We start from the raw sequence: 12,690 nt of genomic DNA on the forward strand, positions 1-12,690 counted from the left end.
TGCAGCATTGAATGTCCCCAAGAACACAGTTGTCTCCATCATTCTTAAATGTAAGAAGTTTGGAACCACCAAGACTCTTCCTAGAGCTGGCCATACGGCCATACTGAGCAATTGGGGGAGAAGGGCCTTGGTCAGGGAAGTGACCAAGAACCAGATCTTCACTCTGACAGAGCAAAATAGTTTCTCTGTGGWGATGGGAGAACCTTCCAGGACAACCATCTCTACAGCACTCCACCAATCAGGCCTTTATGGTAGAGTGGTCAAACGGAAGCCACTCCTCAGTAAAAGGCACATGACAGCCCGCTTGGAGTATGTCAAAAGGCACCTAAAGGACTTAGAAATTCTCTGGTCTGATGCTGTGGGGAATTTTCCAACAGGACAACAACCCTAAGCACACAGTCAAGACAACACAGGAGTGGCTTCGGGACAAGTCTCTGAATGTCCTTGAGTGGCCCAGCCAGAGCCCGGACTTGAACCCGATCTAACATCTCTGGAGAGACCTGAAAATAGCTGTGCAGCGACGTTCCCCATCCAACCTGACAGAGCTTGAGAGGATCTGCAGAGAAGAAGGGGAGAAACTCCCCAAATACAGGTATGCCAAGCTTGTAGCGTCATACCAAAGAAGACTCAAGGCTGTTATCGCTTCCAAAGATGCTCCAACAAAGTACTAAGTAAAGGGTCTGAATACTTATGTAAATGTGATATTCCGAGCTGACAAGGTAAAACTCTGTCATTCTGCCCCTGAGCAAGGCAGTTAACCCACTGTTCCCAGGGCGCCGATGACATGGATGAAAATTAAGGCAGCCCCCCGCACCTCTCTGATTCAGAGGAGTTGGGTTAAATACGGAAGACACATTTCAGTTGAATGCATTCAGTTGTACAACTGACTAGCTATCCCCCTTCCCATTTTCACTTTATTTCCTTTTTTTTGCTAAAAATAAATAAAAATAACTGTTTTTGCTTTGTCATTATGGAGTATTGACAAAGCAATTTAATCCATTTTAGAATAAGACTGTAACGTAACAAAACGTGGAAAAGGTCAAGGGGTCTGAATACTTTCCGAACGCATTGTACACCCGTCCCCTCTCTATCTGTCAGAATTAAATGTCACCCTACTTCCCTCTGCAACATAAGAGCGAGCGAGTCAACTTAACCCCTACCTTTCTGGGAGACATTGTCAACACGCTCTTTCTCCTTCTACATTGTCAACACTGACTATCTCTCTCTCTATTACTGTGTATGTGTATGCGTGTTCATGCACATACATGCGTGCATGCATTCATTCCTATAAGTGTGCCTGCATGTGTGCGTGAGACCATACACACACACACACACAATGTGTGGCAAATTGCATATACTCCAGAATGTTATGAATGTTATGAGTGATCAGATGAATTGCAAAGTCCCTCTTTGCCATGCAAATTAACTGAATCCCAAAAAACATTTCCACTGCATTTCAGCCCTGCCACAAAAGGACCAGCTGACATGTCAGTGATTCTCTTGTTAACACGGGTGTGAGTGTTGACGAGGACAAGGCTGGAGATCACTATGTCATGCTGATTGAGTTCGAATAACAGACTGGAAGCTTCAAAAGGAGGGTGGTGCTTGGAATCATTGTTCTTCCTCTGTCAATCATGGTTTCCTGCAAGGAAACACGTACCGTCATCATTGCTTTGCACAAAAAGGGCTTCACAGGGAAGGATATTGCTGCCAGTAAGATTGCACCTAAATCAACCCTTTATCGGATCATCAAGAACTTCAAGGAGAGCGGTTCAATTGTTGTGAAGAAGGCTTCAGGGAGCCCAAGAAAGTCCAGCAAGCGCCATGACCATCTCCTAAAGTTGATTCAGCTGCGGGATCGGGGCACCACCAGTAGAGCTTGCTCAGGAATGGCAGCAGGCAGGTGTGAGTGCATCTGCACACACAGTGAGGCGAAGACTTTTGGAGGATGGCCTGGTGTCAAGAAGGGCAGCAAAGAAGCCACTTCTCTTCAGGAAAAACATCAGGGACAGACTGATATTCTGCAAAAGGTACAGGGATTGGACTGCTGAGGACTGGGGTAAAGTCATTTTCTCTGATGAATCCCCTTTCCGATTGTTTGGGGCATCCGGAAATAAGCTTGTCCGGACCATCAGTCCTGTGTCATGCCAACAGTAAAGCATCCTGAGACCATTCATGTGGTGGGGTTGCTTCTCAGCCAAGMGAGTGGGCTCACTCACAATTTTGCCTAAGAACTCAGCCATGAATAAAGAATGGTACCAACACATCCTCCGAGAGCAACTTCTCCCAACCATCCAGGAACAGTTTGGTGACGAACAATGCCTTTTCCAGCATGATGGAGCACCTTGCCATAAGGCAAAAGTGATAACTATGTGTATCTCGGGGAACAAAACATCGATATTTTGGGTCCATGGCCAGGAAAATCCCTAGACCGGAATCCCATTGAGAACTTATGGTCAATCCTCAAGAGGCGAGTGGACAAACAAAAACCAACAAATTCTGACAAACTCCAAGCATTGATTATGCAAGAATGGGCTGCCATCAGTCAGGATGTGGCCCAGAAGGTAATTGACAGCATGCCAGGGCAGTTTGCAGAGGTCTTGAAAAAGAAGGGTCAACACTGCAAATATTGACTCTTTGCATCAACTTCATGTAATTGCCAATAAAAGCCTTTGACACTTTTGAAACGCTTGTAATTATACTTCAGTATTCCATAGTAACATCTGACAAAATATCTAAAGACACTAAAGCAGCAAACGTTGTGGAAATTAATATTTGTGTCATTCTCAAAACGTTTCTGTTTCTCAAACTAGACAAACTAGCAACGGGTGTGGCTGAAATAGACGAATCCACTAATTTGAAGGGGTGTACACATACTTTTGTATATATACTGTATCTTCTATAAATCATATATCAGGAGTTGAACTAGATACCACAGCCCTATAATCACCTGCCACATTAAAACACTTCTTCTCTGACCAGTCCACCGTGACCTCTAGCCATATATCTGATTTATACCAGCACTAGTCAAACAGTCAACAAAGCTAATCACCAAGCCCTTGACCAGTTGAATTAGGTGGTCTAGAGTGTATATTTGGAATATATATCAAATATGTTGAATAGCTAGGGGTCCCCAAGGACTGGTTTGAGAAATACATTGTTCAGCTCTGTGTGGTTCTGCTTCCTGGAACAGACTGAGGATGAAAGAGGGGCAGAGTAGGACTACTTCCTGGAAAGAATGCCCAGGGGGTGTTCCAGAGAAATAAAAATAGCCCCATACTGTCAAGGTGTACATAGCAAAGGTAAAATAAGGTTCAGATTGTTCATCTGTAACACTAGATAACCTTCATGCATGCATCACTTTGATACATAGGCAGTCTGAACACGCAGAGTTGAATTTGGAGTTCTTACAGAGATAGTTAAGGAATTTCATCCCACTGGGCACACTGGTTGAATCAACATTGTTTCCACATCGTTTCAATGTGGAATAGACGTTGAATTGACATCTGTGCCCAGTGGGATTTTGTTTCAGGATGTTATTCTATTCCAAATAGTGATTTAACAAATGAAAACAATAGAAACAAAACGTAAAAAACATTTAACATTTAGAAGTTAAGAGTTATTATTCACAGTCTCTAAATCCATCCTGTTCCCCATGCAGTTGCAGTTTGGCAGAAAAAGAACAGCCTGACAAGCATTCTAATGAGGCCTGTATTCACTGCTCTAGACACACACACACACACACACACACACACACACCCCTTCTGAAAGCCAACACCTCCACAATACCTCGATTTATGAACCTCACTGACAGGCACACTGCTGTGCATCTTACGTGTGTGTGGGTTTTAGTGTGTGTGTTCGTCTCTGTGTTTGGGTAATGCTCATAGGAAAACCCATTTCACACTGGTGGTGTCTCCATTTTTATTTAACTAGACAAATCAGTTAAGAACAAATTCTTATTTACAATGACGGCCTACCCCGCCCAAACCCGGACGACGCTGGGCCAATTGTGCGCCGCCCTATGGGACGCCCAATCACAGTCGGTTGTGATACAGTCTAGAATCAAACCAGGGTCTGTAGTGACACCTCTAGCACTGAGATGCAGTGCCTTAGACTGCTACGCCACTCAGGAGCCCCCATTTGCCCAGACATTGCCCATCAGGACTTAGGTGGGGACATTTTGCCAGTCCCCACAAGGAAAAAGGTTAGGCTTAGGGGTTAGGTTTAGGGTTACAAGTAGGGTTAGGGTTAGATTTAGGGTTAAGGTTAGCTTTAGGGAAAATAGGATTTTGAATTGGAATCAATTGTTTGTTCCCGACAAGGATAGTAAAACAAATGTGTGTGTGCTCTGCTCACATGGCTCCCCTGCAAGAGGTCGTAATTTCCACCAAATTACCATGGAGAGACAAGCGCACCTGACACCATGCTGCTGAAGAGACAGAGGAAAATACAGCCCCTATCAACAGACCCAGGGTCAGCAGTCACAGACAAACTCAAGCATTTTACTGGGAAATCACTGTTCTAGGAACAGGGCTTATCTAGCGACAGCTAGGCCAAGGCACCCTGCTCTGTTATGTGTACTCAAGTATGGGCTCCACTGATCTATCACCATTCCGGTATTGTTGAAAAATATTACATACGGTACCAGTCAAAAGTTTGGACACACCTACTCATGCAAGGGTGTTTTCTTTAGTTTTACTATTTTCTACATTGTAMAATAATAGTGAAGACATCAAAACTATGAAATAACACATATGGAATCATGTAGTAACCAAAAAAGTGCTAAATCAAAATATATTATACATTTTAGATTCTTCAAAGTAGCCACCCTTTGCCTTGACAGCTTTGCACACTCTTGGCATTCTCTCAATCAGCTTCACCTGGAATGCTTTTCCAAAAGTCTTGAAGGAGTTCCCACATATACTGAGCATGTTGTTTTTCCTTCACTCTGCAGTCCAACTCATCCCAAACTATCTCAATTGGGTTGAGGGATTGTGGAGGCCAGGTCATATGATGCAGCACTCCATCACAGCCTGGAGGTGTGTTTTGAGTCATTGTCCTGTTGATGATAGTCCCACTAAGCGCAAACCAGATGGGATGACGTATCACTGCAGAATGCTGTAGTAGCCATGCTGGTTAAGTGTGCCTTGAATTCTAAATAAATCACTGACAGTGTCACCAGAAAAGCACACCCACACCATCACAACTCCTCCTCCATCCTTCACGGTGCGAACCACACATGCGGAGACCATCCGTTCACCTACTCTGCATCTCACAAAGACACGGCGGTTGGAACCCAAAATATAGAATTTGGACTCATCAGACCAAAGTGTCTCGTGTTTCTTGGCCCAAGCAAGTCTCTTCTTCTTATTGGTGTCCTTTACTAGTGGTTTCTTTGCAGCAAATCGACCATGAAGGCCTGATTCACGCAGTCTCCTCTGAACAGTTGATGTTGAATTGTGTCTGTTACTTGAAGCATTTATTTGGGCTGCAATCTGAGGTGCAGTTAACTCTAATGAACTTATCAACAGCAGAGGTAACTCAGGGTCTTCCTTTCCTGTGGCGGTCCGCATGAGAGCCCGTTTCATCATAGCGATTGATGGTTTTTGCAACTGTACTTGAAGAAACGTTCTTGAAATTTTCTGGATTGACTGACCTTCATGTCTGAAAGTAATGATGGACTGTCGTTTCTCTTTGCTTATTTCGAGCTGTTCTTGCCATAATATGGACTTGGTCTTTTACCAAATAGGGCTATCTTTTGTATACCACCCCTACCTTGTCACAACAACTGTTTGGCTCAAAACCATTAAGGAAAGAAATTCAACAAATTAACAAGGCACACCTGTTAATTGAAATGCATTCCAGGTGACGACCTCATGAAGCTTGTTGAGAGAATGCCAAGAGTGTGCAAAGCTGGCATCAAGGCAAAGYGTGGCTACTCTGAATAATCACACAAATAAAATACATCTTTGTCACGCCCTGACTGTAGAGAGCTTTTTATGTCTCTATTTTGGTTTGGTCAGGSTGTGATTTGGGTGGGCATTCTATGTTCCGTTTTCTATGATTTGTATTTCTGTGTGTTTGGCTGGGTGTGGTTCTCAATCAGAGGCAGCTGTCTATCGTTGTCTCTGATTGAGAACCATACTTCGGTTGCCTTTTCCCACCTGTATTTGTGGGTAGTTGTTTTCTGTTTTGTGTCTGCACCAGACAGAACTGTTTTCGTGTTGTTCTATTTTTGGTTATTTTGTCTCAGTGTTCAGTTTTAATAAAAAAAGCATGAACACTTACCACACTGCGCTTTGGTCCAGACCTTCTTCAACAGACGACCGTTACAATCTTGATTTGTTTAAAACTTTTTGGTTTTCTATATGATTCCATATATGTTATTTCTTAGTTTTGATGTCTTCACTATTATTCTACAATGTAGAAAATAGTAACAATAATGAAAAACCCTGGAATGAGTAGGGGTGTCCAAACTTTTGACTGGTGCTGTGTATATATATAATAATATATAGATAGAAACAATATAATAATAGAAAAGCAGGGCATAGGACTAAATGGAATATAATGTATTATTGTATGTCCTCTTGAGGAAAGACCTTGATGTAGAATTTTTTTTGGGGGGGTGGTAATGCTGAAGGAAATGCAAACAAACATGTAAATTCACTAACCTCAACCTCCCCCCACCTCCCACTGCTACAGTAAGTTCACTTCAAACAATGGTTACATAGACTACAGTAGTTTAAAAAGTCAAATGTTGAGGCCTAGGCCTACATGTAAACAAGGAGGATAGTTTACATGTTAGCTAATCATCTTGCAGTGACATCAGCCAAAGTAATTCACTTTTCACTGAGACTTTAAATACTATCACTCTCTGAGCACTACAGCTCAGGTTTCTGTGGTTTAGCTGTATTCACAGACACTTCAGAGTATATTAAGTGGTTGAGTGCATCATATTGAATCCTGGGGGTCGACTCAGGGGGTGGGTCAGTACATGTGAACAAGCTTTAGGGGTGCTTTCATGGTGTCTATATCCAGAGCGTGATGCGCTGTGCAACGCCAACATGTCACATACTAAATGACTGCATACACAGGACAACACAGATGGGATGTCAACTTTGACTAAACAGACATGGAACTTCTCATATTCATACTGCAAAACAGACCTGAAACTAACTGCTTAATACACATTTATAACAAAATTCTGACTACAGAAATGTGCGTTCACGAACCAGGAACTGTTCGTAACATGTTTATTACACATTCATAACAGCATTCATAAACTACAAATAGGTTCTGCTGGGACTTTTTAAAGTACATGTTATGTAGTGACCCCAAAAAATGTCTTCTCTGTCAATCCATGGAATTTTAGACTAAATATTAACAATAGAGTCTAAATATAGGATTCAGAACTCTCACARAGAAACACCTCTAGGGTGAGTTACATGCTGACCACACCACTCGCGTTACGTGTGTGTTGCAAAATACATTTACACATGCATGTTATTCAGTTATTTAATCCAAACTGCTCGCACGTGTTTGCGTATAGGCGCTAAAATAGAACTTTGTTGTATTTTTTACGCTTTAAGCGCTTCAAGTCCCGCCTCTCCCATCTCCTCATTGGTTTTTAGGAGCATATACCCACGTGGGAGATTGAAAGCTGAACTGAGGTCCACACTCCAGTCCAGTTGGTGGTGGTAATGCACCTTAAAAAGTCCACAGAAGAAGAGATCATTAGAAACAAACTAAGTTCCCCTTTTATCTGTGGATTAATTGTTGGAGTAGAGAACACACCTTTTCTTGTGTGGGTCAAAATTCTACAAAGATCAAGGGAAAAAAGAGCCTTGTGCATTTCAGGTAAAATAACAACCCAATGTTTATATCCCAGGACAAATTAGCTAGCAACAACAAATTAGCTAGCAACAGCAAACTAGCTAGCTAAATGTCCATGAACGTTTCATGTTTTTCGATCTGTCCCCAAATTAAATAGTTGGTTCAGAGTTCATTTTGACATTTCAACCTGCGTGTCCTGATCGTGTCTGGTGTGGATGGATAAAATCAACAAGCCTTTGATGGCGCACGCGCGTGCCCAGTGTAGTCGGCACGTTAGTGTTCTTTCTTATCCCATATTCCCCCTAGCAACAGGGACTGTATTACCTCACAGGCAGACCAGGGGGAAGGGAGTGTGTGGAACTGCTTTGAGCGGCACGTGTTTCTCATGGGCTGGTTTTTAGAGGAATGACATATCCCGAACCCCATTCCCTTTAGGCACTACGCTGAAGATCTGAAAGAACTGGACAGCTGCCCATTGATTTGGGATTCAGCACTACCCTATGTACTAGCATGATTCTGTATGACTGACAACCATGTCCACAATACCAGTACAGTGTAATAGCAATGATCCCATTAAGAACATCTGCTCTGTTTCTGGGCCAAATTATCTAATCATGCTCATTTCTTCAATTAGAAGGTCTTCTGTTCCTATAATTCCTCTCTCGCTCTCTCTCGCCCGCCCCCGCTCTCTCCCCGGCTCTCTCAAAAATGTGGGGCTCTTAAGGTTTTAAAGCCTTTCATTAATTTGTGCAAGTTCAACAACAGTATATTTTGTCAATAGAAAATGGGGGTTCAAGAACATAACTGAGTGTGACCTTCAACACGGTATATTACACTGTATCAAGAGTGGGCTAGATCAGACAGTGAAGAGCAGCAGTATAAGGTGGAGTCTGAACAGTAAAGTGCCAGAGCCACAATGCCTTCTATTCATCCAGGTAACAATCATCAAAGAGTGCCAGTGTGGAGCGGAGCCCCTTTCACACAACTCCATACAGACTTCTTCCCAGATCCACAGACTGCTGGTTATCTAACTGGCTGAATTGGCCATTGTGATGAAGGGGGATTAATAAGCGAGTGGCTCTGAATATAGTTAATGAATAGCAGCTTTTGTGTGTCCAACTCCAACGGACAGCCGTGTTCCATAGTGGTCACAGCGAAAGCCCCCAAACACAAGAGGAAGATCCTCTAATGACCACAGCAACAAAGGGACAGAGGATTTACCAGACCAACAGTACAACCATGACGATGCAAGGCCGTTTGGGCATTGCAAGATGTAGCACAATTTTTTGTTACGCGCCTATAGACAAATCACTGGGGGAGATACCTGATTGGATGGGTTCTGAACTATTAAGACTGATGTGATAACCCTAACTCAAGAGAGGGAATTTACAGAAGGGAAAAGTCGTGAGATATAACCTACAGTTGAAAACATTTCCATAAAAAGGAGGTKTAAGTTTTTGATGTGTTTCTCAAACAGAAAAACGTATAGAAACCAAAGGGTACCGAAGGAGGTGAGCAGAACTAAACCAAGCACCAGCAGTCTTTCAGTAAGATGCTTAAAGACAGAGGGCATTAGTGTTGGAGGCACTGACCCACTTCAGACTGACACCCCACTGMGAAAAAACTGGTTGAATCAACATTGTTTCCACATAATTTCAACCCCAAAAGAATCTATGACGTTGAATCAACGTAGAAAACTGATTGGATTTGCAAAAAGTCGTCAACGCAAGGGCATTTCATTTTTTATTTCACCCAACTTTTAATCTAAATCCAATGTCATGGTGACATTTGTTGTTGACTTCAAATGTAAATCAAAACTAGATGTTGAACTGAGGTCTGTGCCCAGTGGGACTATTAACAATGACCAACTATTTCAGGAAATAAGGGATTTAAATCTATTTCCATTTTGAGGCAAAGACCTACTAGTGTATTATCTGTATAACTCAAGTCCATTTATATTTCTCTCTCTATTATTAGGTTACAGTGAGTAAAAAAAAACACAATTACAATGCACCCAGCTAGCACATTTAGTTCCTTGGAAGTTGTGTGAACGTACGCTTTTGGTTTCCCATTGGTTCTGGGAACGAAGCCATACGTTTCCTGACTGGTAAAACAGAACGTTATTTAAATGTTCTGAGAACATTCATTTTTTAGGTAGCAGGGAGGTTCTGAGAATGTTTTACTATGATTCCCTGAAAGTTTTCCTGGGAGATTTTATTAACATTCTGAGAATGGAATTGATAGGTTTTTTTAAAAAGTAATTAAAATAACATTCTGAAAATAAGATTTTTAATAACACTGKTAGCTTAGTCTGGATGAACTGCTTTGAACTCTAAGCACAGATGGGACACATGGAAATTCATTTGCATGAGCATTAATGATGCAAACATTGTTTTTATTATTGTGGCATCAGGGAGATTTGAACCTATGATCTTCTGTTCTCTATCAATGAAATTAGTCCACTGCGCCATGTTTTTTTWAATTAACACAAAGCTGATAATTTTTGTCTATTCAATCAGCCCCGCTTTCAAAGGAAACAAGCCCTGATTAAGATCAGCTGTGGCCAATTAGTAAGTGCGGCCACCACACCTGAACACACTTACCAAGATAGAGGACAGAGAGAGTTGTGTTAATGCTGCAAATGGAATGTATARGCTTTTAAATAAATTCTTATAATGTTCTTTGGACGTCAATGTTTTGTTGTGTTTTTATAGTCCRGGTAGGTATTCACACAATAATAAGGAATTCCCCTCGACCACGACCACAAAATTGGGCAAAAAKCAACATTCTTTCCTATTGACCCCTACTGTAAAAGAGGCAACTTCGTTGTTTTTGGTTATACAGAAATAACAAAACYTGTCGAGAAGCTGCTGTGTTGTTCAATGTACAGAAACTGATTTATAAAAAATMWAATATCACATCTACATAAGTATTCAGACTCTTTACTCAGTACTTTGTTGAAGCACCTTTGGCAGCTATTACAGCCTTGAGTCTTCTTGGGTATGACGCTACAAGCTTGGCATACCTGTATTTGGGGAGTTTCTCTCATTCTTATCTGCAGATCCTCTCAAGCTCAGTCAGGTTGGATGGGGAGAGTTGCTGCACAGCTATTTTCAGGTCTCTCCAGAGATGTTAATTTGGGTTCAAGTCCAGGCTCTGGCTAGGCCACTCAGGTGACTTGTCCCAAAGCCACTCTTGCATTTTCTTGGCTGTGTGCTTAGGGTGGTTGTCCTGTTGGAAGGTAAACTGTCGCCCCAGTCTGAGGTCCTGAGCGCTCTGGAGCAGGTTTTCATTAAGGAACTCTGTACTTTGCTCCGTTCATCTTTGTRTRGATCTTGACTAGTCTCCCATTCCCTGCCGCTGAAAACCATCCCCACAGCATGATGCTGCCACCACCATGCTTCACCGTAGGGATGGTGCCAGGTTTCCTCCACATGTGARGCTTGGTATTCAGGCCAAAGAGTTGAATCTTGGTTTCATCCAACCAGAGAATTTGTTYCTCATGGTCTGGGAGTCCTTTAGGTGCCATTTGGCAAACTCCAAGSGGGCTGTCATGTGCCTTTTACTGAGGAGTGGCTTCCATCTGGCCACTACCTTAAAGGCCTGATTGGTGGAGTGCTGCAGAGATGGTTGTCCTTCTGGAAGCTTCTCCCATCTCCACATTGGAACTRTAGAGCTCTGTCAGAGTGACCATCGGGTTGTTGYTGACCAAYGCCCTTCTTCCCCGATTGCTSAMTTTGGCCGGGCGGCCAGCTCTAGGAAGAGTTGGTGCTTCCAAACTTCTTCCCTTTAAGAATGATGAAGGCCACTGTGTGCTTGGGCACCTTCAATGCTGCAGAATTGTTTTGGTACCCTTCCCGAGATCTGTGCCTTGACACAATCCTGTCTCGGAGCTCCATGGACAATTCCTTCGACCTCATGGCGTGGGACCTTATATAGACAGGCGTGTGGATTTCCAAATCATGTCCAATCAATTGAATTTACCATAGGTGGACTCCAATCAAGTCGTAGAAACGTCTCAAGGATGATCAATGGATTCAAGATGCACCTAAGCGCAATTTCGAGTCTCATAGCAAAGGGTCTGAATACTTATGAAAATACGTTTTTTTTAAATACATTTGCAAACATTTCTAAAAACCTGTTTTTGCTTTGTCATTTGGGGTATTGTGTGTAGATTGCTGAGGATATTTTTGTTTTATCCATTTTAGAATAAGGCTGTAAAATGTGGAAAAAGTGAAGGGGTCTGAATACTTTCCGAAGGCACTGTACATCTAGCCAGGTCAAAAATAACWGACCTACGGTTCGCAATTCTCCCACGTAGGGAAATAGAGCCTGCGAAAAGAGTTAGGCTATTCGTTTGAGTGGGAAATGTGGGGACACTGTGTCCAAGTAGTCTACACGTAGCTATGTGTATAGAAAAATGTAATCACAGGTAAGACATTTAACTTGTTTAGTACAGTCTGTTTGTAACTSAACTCACTACTTGTAGCTGTATAGTCCGTTTGTGTTGTTGATCTTGGCTAGCTTAACGTTCCGGTCGGTAGCCATCTAGCACTCACTCACTAAAGTGGCTGCTAGAATCATCATGAAAAGGGGTATGAGGGAAMCCCAGTGGTCGCCAACCTTTTCTGAGTCAAGATCACTCTCCAAGTCAAAATCAAATTAAGCCCAATCAAATTGATGTGGCTTAAGCATTGTTGTGGACTTAGAACATCACTTTTTTTTCCCTATTACAAAAAAGTATGATTTTGAAAGTGAAAATCCACAAAAAAATGTGGAAAACATGTTAAAAAAAATGTGGAAAACATATGATTTTCACACAGGGTGCCTTTCCTTCGCTGGGTGGGCCGTTTG

At 42.3% G+C, this 12,690-nt stretch overlaps 1 protein-coding gene across 1 annotated transcript in view; it reads right to left on the minus strand.

The window, feature by feature from the left end:
- Window positions 1–12,690, minus strand: part of LOC111971418 (anoctamin-8-like) — a 62,737-nt gene that overhangs the window by 31,822 nt on the left and 18,225 nt on the right.

Source organism: Salvelinus sp. IW2-2015, linkage group LG13, assembly GCF_002910315.2.
Source record: "Salvelinus sp. IW2-2015 linkage group LG13, ASM291031v2, whole genome shotgun sequence".
Taxonomy (NCBI): domain Eukaryota; kingdom Metazoa; phylum Chordata; class Actinopteri; order Salmoniformes; family Salmonidae; genus Salvelinus; species Salvelinus sp. IW2-2015.